The sequence below is a fragment of the Mobula birostris genome, chromosome 5, assembly GCF_030028105.1.
Source record: "Mobula birostris isolate sMobBir1 chromosome 5, sMobBir1.hap1, whole genome shotgun sequence".
Classification (NCBI taxonomy): Eukaryota; Metazoa; Chordata; class Chondrichthyes; order Myliobatiformes; family Myliobatidae; genus Mobula; species Mobula birostris.
The window spans coordinates 12,472,302-12,486,333 of record NC_092374.1 but is presented as its reverse complement, the minus strand read 5'-3'; the positions used below and the strand labels follow the sequence as shown (position 1 = coordinate 12,486,333).

The 14,032-nt window shown below is 45.7% G+C and overlaps 1 protein-coding gene across 3 annotated transcripts in view; it reads right to left on the bottom strand.

Annotated features, from left to right (window-relative positions):
* The window catches only part of palld (palladin, cytoskeletal associated protein), a 446,071-nt gene extending 433,987 nt beyond the window's left edge, over positions 1-12,084 (bottom strand). For 2 of the 3 annotated variants that reach the window (XM_072257625.1, XM_072257626.1), the window contains exon 1: positions 11,854-12,083. The gene's annotated coding sequence lies outside the window, so the exon portion shown is untranslated. Of the gene's footprint in view, positions 1-11,853 lie in introns of all 3 variants that reach the window. The other variant, XM_072257627.1, reaches the window with a different exon arrangement.
* Between the last annotated feature and the right edge of the window lie 1,948 nt (positions 12,085-14,032).

The following is a 14,032-nucleotide window of genomic DNA, read 5'->3' as shown; positions in this document are numbered from 1 at the left end:
TAGAACTACACAGCATGGTAACAAGCCCTTGGCCTAAATGGTCCATGCCAACAAAGATGCCCAATCAAGTTGGTCCCATTTTCCAGTGTTTGACCTACAATCTTCTACACTTTGGCTATCCATGTACCTGTCCAACTGTCTCTTAAAACAAGATTCGAAGTTCAAAGCAAGTTTATTATCAAAGTGCATATATATCACCATACACAACCCTGAGATTAGTTTTCTTGTAGACTCACTTTCAAGGACTCTTCCTCTCATTTTCCTCATAATTATTGCCATTTACTTAATATTTCTTCTTTTAGTATTTGCGCAGTTTGTTGTCTTCTGCATCTGGTTGAATATCCTAGTTGGGTGGACTTTCATTGATTCTGTTATGGTTATTATTCTATAGATTTATTGAGTGAAGTTATCCCCTTTGGTTCAAGAACCTGAGGGTTGAGGGGTAATAACTGCTCCTGAACTGGTGGTGTGATTCCTGAGGCTCCTGTACCACCTTCCTGATGGCAGCAGCAAGAAAAGAGCATGTCCTGGATAGTGGGGTGGGGAGGGGTGTCCCTGCTGATGGATGCCGCTTTCCTGTGACAGTGTTTCACGTAGATGTGCCCAATGGTTGAGAGGAATGGACTGGGCCGTACGCATTACTTTTTGTAGGTTTTTCCCTTCTTGAGAACTAGTGCTTCCAAATCAGGCGTGATGCAGCCAGTCAATACACTCTCCTCCACAAACCTATAGAGGTTTGTCAGACTTTTGGGTGTCATGCCCTGTAGATGAGGATATTCCCATGCTTTCGGTGCCCTTATCCTTGTAGTTGGTACATGTGGTAGGGGAAATATTAGGATCGTGCACGTGATTGGAAAATGCTACAGACTGTTGTAAACTCAGCCGGCTCTATCCTGAGCACGAGCCTCCCCAGCATCACAGACATCTCCAAAAGGTGATGCCTCAGAAAGGCAGCATCCATCATTAAGGGCCCCCATCACCCAGGACATGCCCTCTTCTCATCGCTACCATCAGGGGTAAGGTACAAGAGCCTGAAGATAAACACTCAATGTTTCAGCAACAGTTTCTTCAAGGAAAATGAGCTCATGAACACTACCTCACGACTTTGCTCATTTTGCACTAATTATTTAATTTTCATTTTTTATATATTTTATAGCTTTATTATTATGAATTGCAATGCACCGCTACCACGAAAGAACAAATGTCAGGATGTGTGCCAGTGGTACTAAAACTGGTTCTGAGTAAGGAGCGATGTAGACTGTGCTAATGTGGTAGCAGGGAACTGCATACAACGCCAGCAAGTAGAGACATGGAATGCAGCGATAACATCGGATGCCAGGCAACTTGATAGAGGTGTACATGATTGAGAGGCATAGACAAAGTGGACAGCCAGTGTCTTTTTCCCCCCAGGGTCTCAATGACTAATATGAGAGGCCATCATTTTAAGGTTGTTGGAAAGTATAGGTGAGAATATCAGAGGTAGATTTTTTTGCACAGAGAGTACTGGGAGTGCAGAACCTCCAGGGGTGGTGGCTAGGCAGATTCATTAGGGACAGATTTAAGAGCGTCGGTGGTGTAATGGCTTTGGCACTAGACTTCAAAGCGGATGGTCCTGAGTTCAAATCTAGCTGGGTCCCAGCAGCAGTATCTGCACAGAAGAAAGGCCGGGCAATCTACTGCTGTATCTTGCCATGAAAACCCTATGGACAACTACACTATCCATAGGGTAGCTATGAATCAACGACGACTCAGTGGCACTCAACAGCAACAAGAAGATAGTCTTACATAGGCACATGGATGAAAGAAATAGGGAAGGCTATGGCCTCTGCAGCAGGGAAAGGTTAGATTGATCATGGAGTACATTTATATTGATTGAATTTATTTAAATCTTATATCCATCCCACAACATGACGGAGGAAAAATCTTTGTGTTATGAATCCATCGCATTAAGTTAGTGCAGTTCCTGTATGAGTGGTGATACAGCCAGTCAGGATGCTCTCAATGGTGCCCCTGTAGAAGGTCTTGGTGATTTGGGGGCTCATGCTGAACTTCTTCAGTCACCTGAGATGGAAGAGATGCTGTTGTGCTTTTTTTTTTGCCACAAACCTGACATGTAGAGTCCAGCTGAGATCTTCAGTGATGTGTATACTGAGGAACTTGAAGCCACTCACCCTCTCAATTACAGTCCTATTGATGCTGATTGGGCCGAGCCTGTCCCCATTCCTGTGATCCACAACCAGCTCTCTTGATTTTTTTGGACATTGAGGGAGAGGTTGTTATCTTGGTACCACTGTGTCAGGGTATTGACCTTTCCTCTGGCACAACATTGTAGGCAGAGGGCCCATGTTCTATGTTGTATATCCTAAATACTGTAATTGTAACCACTTCCTCTGAGAGATCGTTCCAGATCTGGACCATGTGGACATGGCTGAATTGGGTGGGGGGTCTTAAACAGCAACTGATTAACTTGGTGGCTGATGCTGCTAGATTTAACTCACAACGCTGGATCATCAGCACAGTCAGGGGAAGTCTAGGACCAGACGGCATAGCCTCAGAATACACGTATGTCCCTTGAGAACAGGGATGCGGAAGGATTTCTTTAGGAGGAGGGTGGTGAATCTGTGGAATTCATTGCCACAGTTGGCCTTGGAGGCCATGTCATTGGGTATATTTAAAGTGGAGGTTGATAGGTTCTTGATTAGTAAGGGCATCAGAGGTTACGGGGCAGCACGGTAACACAACGCTTTACAGTACCAGCGACCCAGGTTCAATTCCTGCCGCTGCCCGTATCGAGTTTGTACATTTATCTGTGACCACGTGGGTTTCCTCCGACTGCACTGGTTTCCTCCCACGATCTAAAGAAGTACCGGTTAGCAGGTTAATTGGTCATTGTAAAACTGCCTGGTGATTAAGCTAGGATTAGATCAGGGGATTGCTGGGCGGTGCGGCTCAAAGGGCCAGGGTTGAGGGGGTAATAAATCAGCCCTGATGGAGTGGCAGAGCAGACTCGATGGGCTGAGTAGCCTAATTCTGCTCCTACAGTATGTTTTAAGCTCTTATGGCATCACACTCTAGTGATTTGCGTTACTTTTGTTATTCACGGGCACAGTAATTTTTAGACCACTGCCAGCTCCTTCTAATTTAGTAGCCTGCAGAGCCTTGTACCCAAGGGGGAATTCTTTGGCAAGCCTGTACAAATCATGGCTATTTCAGCTCTGGACTAGGGACTTAGAAATAACTCTGACATCACTCACTCAGCAAAATCACTGACCTGCATGCACGTTCACTGTGGTCACTGATGTTAAGCCCTGATGAAGTACAGTGGGAGCATGTAAAGGCACAGAATAGACAATTCAATTAGCGTTTATCACTCTGAGCTTTGTGCCAATGGCCCAGGAACAGCATCCATTACTGAACTTCTAAGGACGTAATTTCACAACCTTCATTTTATGCCTCTGACAACTGGACAATTCCAAAAATGGGAAAATCAGCAGATGCTGGAAATCCAAGGAACACATACAAAATGCTGGAGGAACTCAGCAGGTCCGGTAGCAAATATGGAAAAGAGTAAACAGTCGCTGTTTTGAGCTGAGACCCCTCATCAGAAATGTTGACTGTTTACGCTTTTCCATAAATGCTACCTGGCCTGTTGAGTTCCTCCAGCATTTTGTATGTGTTGCTTGGACAATCCCAAAACTAACTTTTGCCTCTAACCTCTCCAGGTTGACCATCAAGTGCCCATTCACACTGACCCCATTTTATTTCCCACTCCCACGAAACGCCACAATTTACTTACTCACCAGGAAAAACTTATATTGGCCAATTAACCTACCAAATCACACACTCTTGGGATGCCACAAGGAACAAGAACATCCAGGGGAAACACAAGAGGTTCTGCAAATGCTGGTAATATCTTACAAAATGCTGGAGAAACTCAGCAGGTCAGGCAGCATCTACGGAAAGGAATAAATGGCCAATATTTCAGGACTGGAAAGGAAGGGAAATTAAGAAGGTGGAGTGGAGGGAAGGGAAGAAGTACAAGCTGGCAGGTGATAGATGAGACCAGGTGAGTGGGTGGTGAGGGCAGATGAAGTTAGAAGCTGGCAGGTGATGGGTGGAAAAGGTAAAGGGTTGAAAAAGGAAGACTCTGATAAGAGTAGAGAGTGGACCATGGAAGAAGAGGGAGGCAATAGGCAGATGAGGAGAAGAGGAGGGGCAAGAGTGGATCCAAAATGGTGGGGGGGGGGTGGGGGTAAGAGGGAAGGGAGAGAAAATTATCAGAAGTTGGAGAAATCGATGTTCATGCCATCAAGTTGGAGGCTAACCGCACGGAATATGAGGTTTTGTTCCTCCAACCTGACAGTGGACTCATCGTGGGAGTAGAGGAGGCCATGGAGTGGGAATGGGGAGTGGAATTAAAATAATTGGCCAACGGGAAACTCTGCCTGTTGCAGATGGAGAGAAGATGCTTGACAAAGTTGTTCCATATCTATGTCTGGTCTCAATGATGTAGAAGCAACTGCACTGGGAGCACAGGATACAGACCCACACAAATCATAAAGGAGAACATACAGTTTCCACACCAACAGCATCAGAGGTCGGAACTGAACTGAGGTTGCTGGAACTGTAAGGTAGTGGCTCTAGAGCTGAGCCACTCTGAGCACAGCCTTCCCCTCCCCTGGCTTCTGCACTTCTTGGATCAGGTATGTGGAGTGGTATTAGGGGAGTTTCAATGGCCTAATTCTGCTCCTATGTCTTGTGCAGTTGCTAGGTAACATACACCAGAAATAACACTGGTTGTTCATTCCCTTCACCCCTACCTTCTCCAGTATCATCCCTATGATTAATCACACCTTTTCCTACCCCCACTCCCTCTCCACTTTCTGTAAGGATCACTCTCTACCCTGACTCCCTTGTCCACTCATCCCTCCCTCCCAGCACTTACCCCTGGAAATGGAACAAGTGTTACACCTGCCCCTTCTCCTCCACCCTCACCACCATTCATGGCCCCAAACAGTCCTTCCAGGTGAGGCAACACCTCACCTGTGAGTCTGTTGGTGTCATCTATTTTATATGGTGCTCTCAGTGTAGGCTCTTCTCCATTGGTATGACCCAACACAGATCTGGGGACCACTTTGACAACCACCTTCATCGCATCCACAGCAAATGGCAGGATCTCCCAGTGGCCAGCCATTTGAGTTCAACTTGCCATTCCCATTCCAACATGTCAGTCCTTGATGCACTGAACTGTGTCCACTTCTCCACTGCCAGGATGAGGCCAAGCTCAAGGTAGAAGAGCAACACCTCATATTTTGTCTGAGTAGCCTCCAAGCTGATGGCATGAACATTGATTTCTCTAACTTTTTCCCCAAATTCCCCCTCCCTTCATCTTTTTCCATTCCCCATTCTGGTTACCCTCCCAGCCCTTCTCTTTTCACCTGCCTGTCAGATCCCTCTGGGTTCTCTCCCTACGCCCCACCCCCATGGTCCACTGTCCTCTCCTCTCATGTTCGTTCTTCCTCAGCCCTTTATCCCTTTCACCTGTCACCTCCCCCACCCATGTTCCCCCTCACCTGGTCTCACCTGTCACCTGCCAGCTTGTACTCCTTCCCCTCCTCCCACCTCCTAACTCTGGCTTCTTCTCCCTTTCCTTTCCAGTCCCAACGAAGGGTCTCAGTTCAGAAGGTGAACTGTTTATTCCTCTCCATGGATGCTGCCCTGACCTGCTGAGTTCCTCCAGCATTTCAGATATTCTCCGGTGGTATAGTGTGAGATAATTATTTGCCCCACCATCCCACAGTCCAATTGGAATTGACTGAGAACTGGGGGAACATTTGCATGAACACTGAATAATAATGAGGCCACCCCCGGTTGGAGGAGCAACATCTTGTATTCCATCTGGGTACACCCAGTCCGATGGCCTGAATATCAATTTCTCCATCTGGTGACCAAACCTTCCCCCCACCCTTCCCTTGTACCCCATACTGACCTTTTACTACTTCTCAACTGCCTACGACTTCCCCTGGCTCCCTTCCTCCTTCCTTTTTTTCTCTTCCCCTTGACCTTTCCCACCCACCTAGCTTCAGCTATCGCCTTCCAGCTAGCCTCTTTCCCTTCCCCACCTCTTTATTCAGGCATCTCCCCCTTTCCTTTCCAGTCCTGAAGAAGCATCTCGGCCTGAAACATCGCCTTTTTACTCTTATAATTTTTTTCATTGATGCTGCCTGACCTACTCAGTTCGTCCAGCGTTACACTAAATTATAAAACCATTGAAATACAAACATAAAAAGCTCCCTATCCAGATGTACGCTGCTCTGTCCTCGGCCACAAGAAACTGCAGAGTTGTGCACAAAGTTCAGCACATCAGGGAAAACAGCCTTCCCTCCTTGGACTCTGTCTACACTCTCTTGCTGCCTCAGTAAATCAATCATCACAATCAAAGACCCTACCAAACCTGCATATTCTCTCTTCTCTCCCCTCCCAACGGGCAGAAGTTACAAATGCATGAAAGCACCTTCCACCGGGCTCAAGGACAGCTTCTATCCTAATGTTCAAAATTCAAAGTAAATTTATTGTCAAAGTACATGTATGTCACAATATACTACCCAGAGATTCACTTTCTTGCAAGCATTCGCAGTAGAACAAGGAAATACAACAGAATCCATGAAAGCTATGCACAAAAACGGGCAACTGATGTGCAAAAGGCAAACTGCACAAATACAAAAATATAACGCTAATGAAGTCAATAAATAATACCGAGACCATGAGATGTAGGGTCCTTGAAAGTCAGTCTGAAAGTTGTGAAATCAGTTCAGAGTTGGGGTGGGTGAAGTTGTCCACACTGATTTAGGAGCCTGGATGGTTGTAGGGTAATAACTGTTCATGAACCTTGTGGTGTAGGACCTAAGGCTCCTGTAACCCCTGCCCAATTGCAGCCGATTATTGAATGGTCCTCTAGTATGATAAGATGGAATCTTGACCTCACAATCTACTTTGTCATGAGCTTGTACCTTATTGTCTGCTTGCACTGCACTTCCTTGTCACACTGTGACATTTTCATTCTTCATTCTGTTATTGTTTTCCCTTGTACTACCTTAATGTACTGAAGTAATGAAAAGATCAGTATGGATGGCATGCAAAACTGAGTTATTTTTAAACTGTACCTCTGTACATGTGACAATAATAAACCAATTTGCCAATTTATGATAAACACAAGAGATTCAGTAGATGCTGGAAATCCAGAGCAATTTACCAATCTCTTTCGAACTATACTGGTAAAAGATTTCAACCCAACACTCCAGTAACAGAAGGTGATATGGCAGCCTTCTCTTAGTGGCCATGTTATGAGGTACTGCCTATACCTAGTGAAATGACCACTGAGTCTGTTTGCTATCATCTGCTGCTGTAGCCAATCCACTTAAGGTTTGAGGTGCTGTGCATTCAGCGCACCACTGTTGTAACATATGGTTATTTGAGTTGCTGTCACTTTCCTGTCAGCTAGAACCAGTCTGACCATTCTCCTCTGACCTCTCTCATTAACAAGGTGCTTTCATCCACAGAGCTGCTGCTCACTGGATCTTTTCCACACCTAAATCTATAAACTCTAAAGACTTATGTGTGAAAATCCCAGGAGATCAGCAGTTTCTGAGATGCATAAACCAACAATCATTCCATGATCAAAGTCACTTGGATCATATTTCTTCCCCATTGTCACTTTTGGTCTGAACAACAACTGAGGCTCGTGCCCATGTCTGCATGTTTTTATGCATTGAGTTGCTGCCACATGATTGGCTGATTAGATACTTGCATTAATGAACAGGTGTACCTGATTAAGTAGCCATTGAGTATATTAACACATGGCAACTCCTAGAATGATAAGTCAAGACCATTTTTCCCTTTAGATAGAATGGTGACATAGGACAAGAGACAGTGATTCAGCCCCTTGCGTTCTGATGAAGGGTTGCAGACCAGAAACATTTACTGTTTCTTTTTCATGGATGCCAAGTTTTTCCAGTGTCTGGTGTTAGCCCCTTAAAGCTGCTCCATCAGTCAATAGGATCATGCATGATCCAGATCTGGCCTCAAAACCACTTTCTACTTCTCATTTAACTTCCGTGTAGTTTTAATCTTTATGTTGAATATATTCGATAACCCTTCTCCAAGATGGAGAGGACTGTGAGTTCCTGATATCCTGTGAGCGACGCCGTCTGGATTTTAGCCATCTAGCGCCTTGTTCCTGGTGGGCTCACCCATGGCGGTCAGGTCAAGAGGGAGGTTCCAGACAAATCAAGACCTCAGCAGTGGAGCTGGCAGAAGATGATGTCACACAATGCCATTGAAAGTGGAGGAAGGCTGCAGCCGTGAAGGGTCGTCAGTTGTCTTGCATTCAAAGCCACTGGATCCTGACCCTGATCTGTCAAGCACCGTGCGGTGGCTGCCCATGCATCAGACTCCCCACGTCAAACAAAGTTGCGCACAGACATTCTCCATTAAGGGAATTCATCCTAACAACGTGGAGACAACTCTTTAGGAGAACATCATACTTGACTCAAGTGATCACACTATTGCTATTCAACAACTACACTACCTGAGGTAAAAAGTTCCAAATGTTCTCTACACCACATGAGACAGAATTGCACACCACCAGGTTCAGGGACAGTTATTACCCTAAACCATCAGGCTCCTGAACCAGTGTGGATAACTTCACCCATCCCAACACTAAACTGTTCCCACAACCTATGGATTCACTTTCAAAGACTCTACAACTCATGTTCTCAATATTATTTATTAGTTTTTTGTTTTTATTATAATTATTTTGTTTTGCAGTTTGTCTTTTGCACGTTGGTTGTTTATCTGCCTTTGTGTGTAGATTTTCACATTCTACCTTGTAACCACTGTAAAGAAAATAAAATTCAGGGTAGTATATATGTAATTTAACTTTGAATTTTTCATCCACATGGCCCCTCATTCTGACCCCCCCCCCCCGGTTTCTAGTTTCTTGCTTGGAGGTTTTTCAGCTTTGCCCTGTCAGTCCTTCTCAATAAAGTCACCTCCAAAGTGTTATACATCCCTTCGTAAGTTAACCCCTTCACGCCCAGATTCAACCCTCTCCAAACTGCCTCCAGAGCAAGTACATACAGATGTGCGCTCAGCTACTTTCTGTTTATTGGGTGGCATGGTACTGCAGTGGTTAAACATAACACATTTACAGCAGCAGCAACTGGGTTTCAATCCTCATTGCTGTCTGTAAGAGTTTGCACGTTCTCCCTCTGGCTGTATAGGTTTCCTCCGGGTGCTCTGGTTTTCTCCCACAATCCAAAGATGTACAAGTTAGGTTAATTAGTCACATGGTGTAACTGGGCAGCACAGGCTCGTATGGCCAGAAGGGGCTGTTACTGTGCTGTATCTCTAAACTAAAATATTAAAATTAAATTAAATTCTCCTTTTGATCCACTTTCCATCAAGCTCAGGGATTTCTTCTATTTCACTATTATAAGTGGTTGATGGCTCTGGGCCTGTACGCATTGGAGTTTAGAAGAATGAGAAGGGATCTGATTGAAACCTATTGCATATTGAGAGGCCTAGATAGAGTGGACATGTAGAGAATGTGGGCAATAAAATTCAAAGTAAAAATAAAAACTTATTATCGAAGTATTTGTCACCATATACAACCCTGAGATTCAATTTCTTGCAGGTATTCACAGTAGAGCAAAGAAATACAATAAAGTTACACAAACAAAATACGAACAAGCAATCAATTATGCAAAAAGAGACAAACTGTAAGTACAAAAAAAATCATAATAAATAAGTAAATAAATAATATTGGGAACATGAGCTGCAGTGGCCATGGGTTGTGGAATCAGTTCAGTGTTGGGGTGAGTGAGTGAAGTTATCCCTTCTGGTGCAGGAGCCTGGTGGTTAAAGAGTGATAACTGCTGGTGCTGGTCTGGGAGTGAGGAGTCTAGCACCAGAGGGCACAGCCTCCGAACACAACGACATCACTTTGGAACCAAACTGAAGAGGAGTTTCTTCAGCCAGATGATGGTGAATCTGGGGAATTCAATGCCACAGACAGCTGTGGAGGCCAAGTCATTGGGTATATTTAAAGTGAAGGTTGACAGGTTTTTGATTAGTCAGGGCGTCAAAGGTTACAGGCAGAAAACAGGAGACGGGTTGAGAAGGTAAATGAATCAGCCTTAATGGAAGGAAAATAATGAAATGCAATTGTGAGAAACTATAGATAAAGTATGACTATTATGACTATGAAATAAATACTGACAAATACTCATATGGAAAAGAAAACAAATCATGCAAATAAAATATGATTAAATAATACTGAGAACACGAGTTACAGAGTCCTTAACACCTAGACTGTAGGTTGAGGTGAGTGGAGTTATCCACACCGGTTCAGGAGCCTGATGGTTATAGAGCAGTAACTGTTCTGAACCCAGTGATGTGGGACCCAAGGCTCCTGTACCTCCTTCCCGATGGCAGCAGCAAGAAGGAAGAATAGCCTGGATGGTGAGAGTCTTTGATGGTGGATGCTGCTTTCTTATGGCAGCGCTCCTTGTAAATGTACTCACTGGACAGGGCTTTGCCTGTGATACGCTGGGCTGTATCCATCGCTTGGACCCTTCGGCAGATTGTTGGTTGCAATATAGAACTTTCCCATTAGCCCCACTGAGCCTGATGCTGGCAAATCACCCTCTTTTAGTAAATTCCCCTTGAATCAGCTTTCAGGCAGCGAAAACCAAAAAAAAAGAGTGAATTGCAATCAAAAACACAAAGGAAATGAAAGTTCCCTGTCATTGAACCGGGACCCCTCTGTACCCTGAGCCAAGTATAGATTTGGACCACACAGTCATTCGCCAACTTTTCACTCCGACTAAGCTAAGATTTTAACTACAATCAAATTGCTGCATGAACTCAGCGTGTCGAGCAGCATCCGAGGGGGTGGGGGGGGGGAGTGTAAAGAACTGTCGAGATTTCGTGTCGAAACCCCCAAATTGCGGCTCAGGATGTCTGGGGACGGCGTGCTGCTCCAGATTCCGGTATCTGCCGTTTCTCGTGTCCCTGAAGATTTGCTTCAATCGGTTATTCCATTTCTTAAGATCATAAGATGTAGGAGCAAAGTAGGCCATTCGGCCCGTTGAGTCAGCTCCGCCATTCCACCATGGCTGAATTATTATTCCTCTCAACCCCATTCCCCTGCCTTCTCCCCGTAACCCTTGAATCCCGGTTGCGTTACGGCTTGTAATGACAACTGTTCTCCCTAAGACCGCAAGAAACGGGCAGGGAGATATGAACACAGCCCAGTCCATCACCCAAACCGACAGCCCCTCCATCTACACTTCCCGCTCTTTCATGAGTCATGAAGATCGAGGACCCCCTCTCCTCCCACCCCGGCCATTGTCTCTTCTCCCCTCTCCCGTCCCGGAACGTACAAACGCCGGAGACCACGAACCGCCAGACTCAAAGGCAGTTTCTAACCCGTCTGTTATCAGATTATTTAACGTACCTCTCACACTCCGAACGATGAACTCCTGATCTCCCGGTCTACCTTGATTCGGCCCTTGGCATTTTATTTGTCCGCCTGCACTATACTTATTGAAACACTGTATTCTGCAATCTCTTTTCCATTTTATTGCTTCCAGGTAATAATATATGGAATAATCTGTCTAGACTGTACGTAAACTTTTCAACGAGTCACTTATTATGTGTCAAGAACAAACCGATACTAGGATACAACAGCCAGTTCCCGAATTATCCAACAACCCTATCGCTTTGTGCTGCCAGTACAGCCACACTACAGCTCACTGCTGACGGACGAGTCCGCTTTAAAAAGGGTATTACCTCTCCTGTTCGACGTGAAGCAGCGGTCCTGACCGCCAGCAGCTCCGAAACCCGTCGGCGAGGTGGGGGTAGCGGTTCTGGGAGAGTTCCTCCTCCTCCGCGTCGACCGCCGGGGATCACCCCGTGCACACCTCCCCGCCTCCTCCTCTCGGCGGGCGCCTGCACTCGGACCGAGCCTCCGTGGGGACCGCAGCGAGCGGCCCACCGCAGCTAACATCTGCCGTGTGCCCGCGGAGTCACTGCCGGCACTCGTCTATATTTGGAAACGGGGATCAGGTTTCAGTGGAATGCCCTGTATCAGGAGTTCTTGCAGTAGACTCCCTCCGCTTAGGAGCCTGGAAACTGGGAGTTTGCCGGACCTCTGAAATTTAGCAAACAAAAGCTTCTGTGCATTGGACAAGAAACCGGTCAGGGATGCAACAGATCTGATCCGTCCGTGGTAATCAACAACCTGGCGGCAGGAACTTAACATTTAGTTAATTAAAATTACCGTTTTACTGAAGCTGGAAAGGGTTCACGAATATGTTACTGGGACCAGGGGACTTGAGTTAATAAGAGACTGGATAGGTTAGGAGTAACGGACACAAAATACTGGAGGATCTCAGCAGATCTGTGGAGGGGAGTAAACACTGGATGTTTCCAGTGGACTGCTCACACACTCACAAAACGCTGGAGGAACTCAGCAGGCCAGAAAGCATCTATGGAAAAGAGTAAACAGTGGACATTTCGGGTCAAGACCTTTCTTCAGGACCACGTCGTGTGCGTCAAATCAAGACAGGTCTCAGTCCGAAATGTCGGCTGTACTCTTTTCCATAGAAGTCTGCTGAGCTCCTCCAGTATTTTTGTTGCTCTGGATTTCCAGCATCTGCAGAATCTCTTGTGTACTGGGACATTTTTTCCCTGGAGTGTAACAAGGCTGAAGGGTACATGATTAAAGGTTTAAAAGATAACTTTATTTGTCAAAGCATACAGTGAACTGAGTGGTGTGCATCAAATTCAAATCGATAAGGGATTGTGCTAGGGACGGCCTGCAAGTGTCACCACACTTCTGGCACCAACGTAGGATGCTCACTGCTTACTAATGCTAACCGGTACGTCTTTGGACTGTGGGGGGGAACCGGAGCACCCGGAGGAAACACACGTGGTCACGGGGAGAACGTACAAACTCCTTACGGACAGCAGCGAGTATTGAACCCTGATCGCTGGTGCTAAGAAGCATTGTGCTAACCACAACGCTATCCCAAGAGGTTTATAAAATCATGAGGGGCACAGATAAAGTGATGGTCACAGTCTTTTACAGAGGGTAGGGAGTCTAAAATTAGTGTACCTGGGTTTAAAGTGAGAGGGGAAATGTTGAAAAAGGGGTGTAAGTGTAAACTATTTTGCACACAGTGTGTTTGGAATATGGAACACATTGCCAGAGGAAGCTGCAAATGTACAGACCTCGACAATGTCTAAAAGAGTTTAGACAGATGCATGGATAGGAAGGGTTTATAGAGGAATGGGCCGAGTGCAGGCAAATGGAACTAGATATGGTGGATGAGTTGGGCCAAGGTCCTGAAGAAGGTCTCGACCTGAAACGTCGACTGTTCATTCCCCTGGCCCGCTGAGCTCCTCCTGCACTTATGTGTGTTGCTCCGGATTTCCAGCTTCTGCAGACTTTCTCGTGTTTGCAAAGGGCCTGTTCCCATATTGCATAACTCTGAAATGACCTGATGAAGGGTCCCAGCCTGAAATGTTCACTGTTCATTCCTCTATATAGATGCTGTCTGACTTGCTGAGTTCCTCCAGCATTTAGTGTGTGTTGTTCTGGATGTCCAGTGTCTGCAGAATCTCTTGTTTTCATGATTCTAACATGATATAGACTTAAAATATTACCTGCAGATATAACAACAGTGAAGAGCCGGGTTTCCATGAAGGCCCAACAACTTCAGCTCTGTCCTGTGGGAAGTTGGCCTAAAGATTAAAAAATTTGGAAAATTAACTTTATTTGTCACACGTAATCAAAACATACAGTGAAATGTGTTGTTTACGTCAATGACCAACACAATTTGTGGATTGTGCTGGGTGGCCCACCATGCTTCCAATGCCAACATGGCATGCCCGCAACTTACTAACCCTGACCAGTAGGCGTCTGGAACGTGGGAGGATACCTGAGCACCCGGAGGAAACCCACGCG